The sequence below is a fragment of the Hyperoodon ampullatus genome (genome assembly GCF_949752795.1).
Source record: "Hyperoodon ampullatus genome assembly, chromosome: 8".
Taxonomy (NCBI): Eukaryota; Metazoa; Chordata; class Mammalia; order Artiodactyla; family Ziphiidae; genus Hyperoodon; species Hyperoodon ampullatus.
The window spans coordinates 96,214,200-96,224,400 of NC_136921.1; positions in this window are offsets into that span (position 1 = coordinate 96,214,200).

A 10,201-nucleotide genomic window follows, 5' to 3' on the forward strand; every position below is an offset into this window, starting at 1 on the left:
AAAGCATGCATTTCCTCTCAAATACTAGGATCTGCAGCTGCTGGTTAAAAATACATCCAAATGGATGCCAAAAGCTGAAGCAATGGTCCATACATTTTAAGAATATAAGAAGAAAAGCTTGTGATTCTTTTATAATTGCATTGCACATAATAAAATGTCTTAGAAAAGATTCTTGCAGAATTTCTTCTTCTCTATGCATTTGGTTAAATTAAATCAATCTGTTTAACATGAATGAATTTTTCAGAAAGATAAAGAGATTTTTAACTTTTCAAAAAATTGTGCGTTTTTCTTTATTAGTGAGAAAGGCATACAAAAGCTCTAAATTAGACATATTAGATGATAAATGAGGTTTTATCTATAAAAAAAGGAAGAAGAGTAATTTTATATTATATGCCTCAAGAGGCTTTTTTTAACATTACTTTAGATTTTTATGTAAGGATTACACAGGATTTTGGAAATCCTAAATCTGAAAAGGACCTTGAAAGTTACTTAGTTCAGAAATGCTAACAACAACAACAATGATGTTAATAATATAGCTAACCTTTGAGCACTTACCATTTGCTGGGCACTGTTTTAAGAAGCTTTACATATGTAATCTTAGTCAATCCTCAAAATAACCCTATGATGTAAATATTATTAACTTCATTTGACAGATAAGGGAACTGAGACACAAAATGTTTAACAAATCTGCCTGAGGTCATGGAGCTAGCAAGTGGAAGAGTCAGAAAGCTGAAGAAACACAAAATTATCCCAGCCAGTTATGTCCATGGAAAGTGTACACAGCTGTCAAGGAATGTGATCTGAAGGTGCCAGAAGGTCTACCCAAATACATCACCTTCAACAGTTTACAACACTGCCTCAAGTTCTCACCAACAGAGAAAGTGCTTTGTGTGAAGATAATCCCTCCAAAAGGTTATATTTTAAAAAATATTACCTAAGAAGAATTGCCTATTAATGATAGCACGACCAGATTGACACATTTTAGGGAGAATTGGATGATAAAAGGAAAAACGAAAAGAGCTGTTGAAAGTAAACACCATAACAGACACTCTTGGTCAATCTTGGCAAAATGGCGGGGGGTGGGGGGTGGGAATGAAGACAAAATTCATCCAATTTGGCTTTAGTTGGATAGTTGGATATGGAAATTATCTATCTTAAAATGTCTTCTCACTTGGGAGATACGGTCATACTTGTTAGTTAAAACTTTACCATTTGTACTGCTAAAGTTTGATTAACAGCAAAAATTATCTCTGTATAACATATTTTCCTTACCACTTGCCTTTTTGAACAGATTCTTAAATAAGGGTCCCACATACAGACCCCTATTAATATATTAAATTTCAAGTATGTATGGAAGAATGCAAAGCACCCTAAGAAGATTATCCAAAGAGTTCATCAGATTCTCACAAGTACAGTTGGTCCTCCATATCTGTGGGTTCTGCATCCATAGATACAACCAGCCACGGATCAAAAATATTTGAAGAAAAAAATTCCAGAAAGTTCCAAAAAGCAAAACTTGAATTTGCTACGTGCCTGGCAACTATTTACACAGCATTTACATTGTACTTCCAACTATTTCCATAGTATTTATATTGTATTAGGTATTATAAGTAATCTAGAGAAGATTTAAAGTATACGGAAAGATGTGCATAGGTTGTGTGTAAATACTACGCCATTTTACATAAGGGACTTAAGCATCATGGAGTTTGTTATTCTCGGTGGGGGGTGGGGGGTAGGGGGCTGGAACAAACTCCCCCAAGGACGGCTGTATATATGAATCACCCAAAATAGTTAAATCAGCACAAAATTAACCTACCCCAGCGGCACTTCCTACCTATCACCTAAAATTAATGCCTGCTGGAGGTGGTCTTTAACAACGCAGAGACTGTAGCATACAACTGTTTTGAATTATGTATCTTAGTGAGCATCCAGGGCTACATTCAAGCTGATGTTGTAGAAAGCAAACTATGGTATGCAAAATGGTAGGCAGGATAACATTACATACCACTGGTTTGCTAGAATTATCTTTCACCTTTTCACTGTGTTGCTGCAACAATAAATGCAACTCTTCAGGACTGGGGTTTTAGGTAAATAATGCAACAAGGAAGTGAGACAGGTAGGTCAATGAAAGTTCTTAGCAAAGGGTTAGGCAAATAGAATGGGCAGTCAATTAATTAAAATACTTTTCAAAATGAACAAACTGACATGGCTTTCTTGGTGAGCTATTACCAGGTTCTTTTGAGTTCTTAAAACATTTTCTTTACTCTCTGTTTCACAACAAACGTGGGCCAATTGCTGTGAGTTAATTGAAAAGGATTGTTTCCTAGTTGCCAAGAAACGGCGCTTTCTTACATTATGCAGGCCATTATGTGCACAGATCAAGCTTCCTGATTTTTCTTTCAGGGTTTAAGAATATTGGCTGCTGTGATTTAGTTGTCCCTTGAGCAGAGGAGTGCAAGTCAAGAAGGATTTCAGGGGTATTGTTCCATTTCAATTTACCAGGTAAGATTTGGATTTATTTGAAAGTGCTATCTTCTCCCTTATGCTTAACTTTTCCTAAATCTCTTAAATGCTTTTATGAGTGAATGGGTGAATATGAAATTATGATTTTACCTGGGATAGCTTCAAGTAAAATCGTGCTAAATTGATTTTCTTCCAGCTGAAGGTTCTGAGGGAAAAAAAATTTTTTAAAGAGGTAGCCCTAATAATTGAGGTCTGTGAGACAGGCTCTAGAGTTTGTTTCTCATTGTTTTCAGAGTAGTAGATACAGGTAAACCAATAAGTTGTGAGTGTATTTAGGGTTGAAATTCTAAAATCATTGCTATGGAAGCAAATATCATTATTTCTATTTGGAGAAAAGATTTCAAATCTGACTCGTTCCAGCTGAGAAATTGACTTTATATTTGTTAACTTCAAAAGGAAGACTTATGTATAACTTGGTTACCTGTCTCTCTTAAAAACAAAGCCTTTCTGTTGGCTATTTTCCTCATGATTTTGTCTTAAAGATGAAGATAAAATCAGGGTCCGGTACTCAGTGTAGCTTACTAATACATATGATACAAACAAAAAATGCACCCTTCTTTCTCAGGAAGGAAAATATCATTTATTGATTCAAGGTTAGTTGCTCCCAGGCAAAGTACTGCTCACTGTGTGTAATAATGTGGGATAAGTGTTTGACGAGGACCCTGTATATTGAGTTTGTTAAGTCAATTCATCCTCCCACTCTTAGAGTTCACACTTTCACGGGTTGAACTCTATAATCCTGTGGACTTACACTCACAACATCACACAGCTTACATAGACTATATGTTGAAAACAAGCTTTGTCAAATTTGCAGGGAACCTAGTTGAGCGCTGTTATTGATCCTCTCTTTCAAAGTCATATTTTACCTCCTCTCTTGCGTGGCTCTGGATTTCCCAGGAATATATTTCCTTTACAAGGAAGATCATTGTAATGGATACAAGTCAGGTCAAATATTTGTCGTCTCATTAAGTAAGTTTCCATCTGTTCAGAGTTTGAAGACAACTGAGTATAAAGATGACCTGTGCAATATGAACCCTAGCTGATGCTGGAAAGAAAGCATTGCAGCATGCCTTTAATGATGTGATTTGGGTTTTCCACCAGTGAACCAATACTCTGGTTAGGAAACTATTTTGTGCAATAATGTGACACTATCAATGAAGGGATAGTTGAATATGACATTCAAACCATCCATTTATTTATTTATTTATTTATTTATTTTTTGTGGTACGCGAGCCTCTCACTGTTGTGGCCTCTCCCTTAGTGGAGCACAGGCTCCGGATACGCAGGCTCATTTGCCATGGCTCACGGGCCCAGCCGCTCCGGGGCATGTGGGATCTTCCCGAACCGGGGCACGAACCCATGTCCCCTGCATGGGCAGGTGGGCTCTCAACCACTGCGCCACCAGGGAAGCCCAATTTATTTTTAACTTGTCAAATTGGAGTCTCCTTTCTTGAATTTGTATACATTTTAAACTAAAATAATAAATCATAGTATCATCAGTTATCACAAATTCATTACACTGTATTTTTTATTTACATAGTAGTAAAATTAAGCAGCCCATTTAAATAAATGCATGGTTTGTAGTTATGTATACTTGGTGTGACTTAGTACCATTTTTGGAACAGTGCATTTCTTTCCAGGTAAGATGTAATTAAACAATTCCATTCTAGCTTACATTCCCTTTTTTTACCTTGTCAAAAAGTTCTCTTTGACCTGACAATATACTTTTGATATTGTTGGTATTATGGTGCTTAAAATATCTATGCTGGTAAAATTTTTGCCTAGTCATTTTGTATTTATTGGAGCAGGGTGACAGGGGAATATGTAGAATGGGTGGAGTGGAGCAGAAGTCAGACTGATACAATATCTTACAGGTAGATTTCTTCCCACCTAGTTCACCTAGTTCTTCTCTGTAAGTATAACAGCGTGATTGTGACATTAATAAACTATTAAATATATTTAATAGTGTAACAATAAATCTTGTTTTTATTTCTGAATGGTATTTTTTAATTAAATATTAACTGATATTGATTTGCTTCTCTGTGGATTAAGAATTTTACAAAAAGAATGAGGTCCACCTGGGATGGGATGGGAATCAGTCTATAAAATTTTTGTTCAACCTTAATTAAGAAGAGACTGAATTGCACTGACAGTTTGTAGACGACAGTGACTGAAATACCATAAAATGATAGACTTTGAAAGGCACTTATTGATTATTGAGTCTAATGGCTTTGAAACTTCATTTTGAGAAGTCCTACATATTCCCAAAAAGCATTATAACAGGTGAGCCTATGAAGGTAGGAGGAATAGTTAGCTCGTGGTGTAGGGAAAACAAACTGTATTATCAATCAGCCCATGCTTTTCCAGTTTGTTTGCAAGAACACAGATAGCCTAAGGGTATTTCACAAAGCCTTTGTGGAAATCAAGATACACTGCATTTATAGCATTACTCTGATCTACAATTTAAGAAACTCAGTCAAATATGAGATTAATTTGACATATCTCACACCATGCACTCAAGGGTTTTGGCAGTCAATTCTTCTATTACAGGCACTCAGCATGTCTTTGATTGTTCTAGAATTATTTCAGGGATACTTACTAAGTAGGTTATCAATTTTTTTTAACACCACCTATTTTTAAATTTTTTGGAAATTGGGATTGTTTATTTTATGGTACAACTCAAAATAATTTCAAAGATTTCTAAAAACATTATTGTGCCTTTGATAATTTTCCCATACTCTTTTGATATGAAATTTACCTAACTTTAGAAATCCAGAATAATGTATAAAGTAATACAGTGTTTTCTTACTGTTACCTAAAAATGGTCTTTGTAATATTAGAAGATTATTTGTCTAAACAGAGAAGATTATGCAAAATATTTCAGTAATTTTAATGGTCCTATTATTTATCTATACACAATCAGCACCAAACTTTATCTTGCTCCAGTAAGCCAGAGGAGACATTCCTTTCTTTTGCTCTTAATTTTTTTTTTTTTAAACTGGGATTTTAAGCTTCTCAACTGCAGTGATATGATTTTTGAATCACTCTTATAAGTTCCTTTCTCCATGTTTGCTTTTAAGTATTTCTTTCTGGGCTTCCCTGGTGGCACAGTGGTAGAGAGTCCACCTGCCAATGCAGGGGACACAGGTTCGTGCCCCGGTCCGGGAAGAACCCGCATGCCGTGGAGCGGCTGGGCCTGTGAGCCATAAAAAAAATAAATAAATAAAAATAAGTATTTCTTTCTTTTTTTTTTCATTCTTATCAATTTATTTGGCAGAGATTTAAAACAAAGTTTGACAAAACAAGGTATTTTTGAGGAAACTAAATTTCTATTAGGAGAGGAAAACAGAATAACCCCCATGGAGAGCAATCAGTCAATGTCACAAAAATTACAAATGTCATTCCAGCAATTGCTACCTGTTTATAAAACTAAACGATTGAAAACAATTTAAATGTCCATCAATAGAAAACTCATTATTTAAATTATGAAATATTTACATAATAAAATAGTATGCATCCCTATAAAGGAATGAAGAAACTCTATATGTGTAGCTGAAGAATCTTCAAGATATGCCGTTAAATGAAAAAAATCAAAGTGCAGAACAAGTATGTGGTGTACAGCCATTTATACTAAAAATATAATTTAAATATGTGATTTTATATTCATAAAATACCTTTGATAGAACACACAAGAAACTGGTAATGGTGGTTGTCTCTGAGAAGGGGAACAGAATAGCTGATTATTCCAGTTATCTATAACCCAGAACTTAGCAGCACAAAACCACATCTATTTTATCACACTCACAGATTCTGTGGGTCAAGAATTTGGCTAGGGCACAGTGCAGGGGATGGGGGCAACTTATCTCTGGTCATTGATGTCTGGAGCTCCAGCTGTGAAGAACTGATTGGCAGCATGTGACTTGAACTCCCTGTCTGGCACCCAGGCTACCGACTCAGCTGGCACTGTTAACCAGGGTGCCTACAAGCAATCTCTCCAAGTGACTGGAGCTCCCTCACAGCATGGTGGCCTCAGAGTAATCAGACCTCCTATGTGGCAACTCAGGGCTCCAAGAGCAAGTGTTCCAAGCTCCAACAAGGAAGGCACACGCTGCATGGCCTTTACGACTAGCCTCCAAAATCATATCCACTGTCCTCTATTGGTTGAAGCAGTCACAAACCGTATTTGGTTTATCCATTCATCTCTCGGTATGTTTATAAGTATTTCTAAAACCTAAGAATACTGTCTATCTTTTCTTCCTTCCTTTTGAGCAGTTATTCTCAATTTGGCAATGTCTGAAGATATTTTTTGGTTGCACAACAGAGAGGGTGTGGTACTCCCAACATCTAGTGGGTAGAGGCCAGGGTTGCTGCTAAACGTCTCACAATGTACAGGATACTCCCTAGAACAAAGAAGTATCAGATTCCAAACGTCAATAATGCTGAGACTGAGACTGGCTAAATACATGATTATGGGTTAGAGTTGTTGTTTTAAAAAATCTGAAATCTCATGTGCCTTCATTCCTTTTATTTATAATATTGGCCTACAAGATCACACCTAATTTTTTTTTTTTTGCGGTACGCGAGCCTCTCACTGTTGTGGCCTCTCCCGTTGCGGAGCACAGGCTCCGGATGCGCAGGCTCAGTGGCCATGGCCTACGGGCCCAGCCGCTCTGCGGCATGTGAGATCCTCCCGGACCGGGGCACGAACCCGTGTCCCCTGCATCGGCAGGCGGACTCTCAACAACTGCGCCACCAGGGAATCCCCCTAATTTTTAATTGAACTTTCTGGAATCTGCCTATATAAAGTCTAGGAATCATGATCTAACTGGATTGTCCAGTTTTCCCTTCCTTGATTATTACCAGAATAAACATGACAATGGTCACATTATCTTAAACTCATGTCACGTCCATATTACTAAATAGTGCTTTGTCTGAATGACTTGTACAATATTTCCCTCATTGCTTCTACTTGTGAATAAAGGACTCATTAAGGCAAGACAATAATATCATCTGTTTAACTGTTGTGCTCCTGAGTTCATGTCCAAAGTCACTCTTTAATAACCATTCATTCATTCTATATATATTTATTGAGCACCTATCATGTTCCAGAAACTGTTTTAGTTGCGAATTCAGTAATGAATAAAATAAAAATCCCATTTTTGTTGTGATTACATTCTAGTGGAAATCAGAAGATCCCAAAACCCCCTTTCTTCAACCATTTTTGATCCTGGTCTATTACGTGTTCAAAACAAAATAACAGAATCTGATGCATTATAACTATATAAATAGTTGCAAAAGTTTGTTCATACTTTTTTTTTTTTCCATATAAACCCTCTGCTTCTTGGGGACTGCCAAGAACCTTTTCATTAATTTTTGAATTTCACTTTCTGGCAGATGTCTCTAATTTCAACTTGCTTGATGTATATTCTAGAGAAGACTGACTTTTGAAGTGAATTTTGAATGAAGGGAAATATAATGTTTGATGAGTTGAAATAATGTTAGTAAGAAAAGTCAATCTGGCATTTAGGAAAAAAAGACATAAAAGTAAAGATGGAAAATTGTGAGTGGAAAGAGGCTAGTCATGCCTGAAATTTATTTTATTTGCTATGCCAAGAAAAAAGGGAAAAGAAAAGGAAAAAAAAAAAGGATAAAAGAAAAAGAGCTGTAATGTATCTTTCCAGTGTAACCATAACTCAGAGTAATTCATTTTCTTGGGTAGATATTTCTATCCCTGGTGAATTCTTCAGAATTTCTTACTTATGTCATAGTTTATTCCTCAGTAGCCACTGATGAAGTTATTGGTTTCTTCTTTGGATAAGGAATGAGAAGCATAAATGAAGCAAGGTATTATAATTTTAATATTCTGATCCAGATATTTCTTTTGATTTTACTTTGTAGTTTCTTTCCTTCCCGAATGCTTTTTTTTCTTAGTGTATGCAGAATTGTTTTCTTAGTATATATAGGAGTTAAAAGTTCTGCTAATATGTTAAAATGTGAAAAAAGGGATTTGATGCTCTAAAATTCTCAGACTTTGTAAAGTTATCAGTTTTAAGTAATCAGTTAGCTTATGAAAGTTCTGTTTACCAAAAGCTATGATTCTCACCTTCTTCTGCTCTTCTATTTAAAAATAGAGATCATACCTAAGTAGGAGGTTATTAGTATAAAAAAATTCCAAAGAAACAATATAAATGTAGCTACAAAAAATGTTAAAAAATTATGTGAGTATATTTTCTGGAGTTTACTGAAAATGAGAGAAATTCTAATATTATGCCTTACAACTAGTTTTCTAGCAATAATTTTGAAAAAAAATTTTTTTAAATTTTTAATCTTAAAAGTCTTAGTGGTACTGGCAGATTACAGTGAAATTACCTTTGTTGTGTGAGCGAAACATCTTTGTTCAAGTCCAGGCTTTGCCATCTATAAGTGCACTGAATGCGGGCAAGAACCTAGATTGTCTCAACCATAAACTCAGTAAAAACACTTATCTCGTAGTGTCATTATGGAAACTAAATGAGATATTACAGTTTAGTACTTGTCACAGAGAAACTATGTGGTAATATGATGTTCCCCTTTCTTTGCAACTCCTAGACTATTATAATTCAATTCATAGAAAAGATTCTAAAGGAACCTTAACAATCATCTAGTTTGTCACACATTTGATGCTTGAATTGTTTATCTTTTCCTGGTCACTAGCCTATGCTTTATTGTTCTAATAAAATAAGTGTTACCTCCTAAGACAACAGACATTTATAAATATTATGCTGAAACATATAAAATTGTCACTTTTATAGGTCAAATAGTCTAATACTGGCAAATTTCTTATGTTCCAATCTAATACATATAATATAAAAAGCAAATCTTATTTCCCAAAATATAATTTTATATGATAAAGTCTGACATAACTTGATAATGCTAGAATGTAAATATAGTTCTATTAGATGTTTTAAAAAAATTATAAAAAGACACTACTAGAAAAATAGTCCTTAAGAGCTTTATGCACAGATCGACAAACTAGTCTGTGGGCCAAATCCAGACTGTCTTGTGGTTTTGTACAGCCCATGGGGTAAGAATTGTTTTTACATTTTTAAACAGTTGAAAAAAAATTCAAAGAAGGATAATACTTTGTGACACATGAAAATTATACGAAATTCAAATTTCAGGGTCCATAAATAAAGTTTTCTTGGAATAACCCATGCTCACTCATTTACATGTTGTCTTAGGCTGCTATTCTGCAAAGACAGAGTTTAGTAGTTGCAACATAGGTGTTATGGCTTGAAAAGCCTACAATATTTATTATCTGGCCCTTTACAGAAAAAGTTTGACTACCCCTGTCTTAGAGTCAAGCTGCCTACATTCGAATGCCATCGCCACCACTTCTTGGCTCTGTGATTTAGATAAGTTAATCTTTGTGGGTCTTGGTTTCCACATTTTAAAATAGGCATCCTAACAGTACTTATATCACAGGATAATTATGAGTACCTAGTACATCATAAGTACTCTCTAAATGTTAGTATAATTATTAATATTCTTCCAGGGTGCTATTGTAAATGATTGGGGGGAAAAACTATAGAAGCATGGAAGTGCAGGTGGGTGACAATTGTTGCGTCACCATATCATGATATAACACCAGTTGTCAGCATTCTATGGACCTAATAGTAAAATGTAACCACTTGCTCAT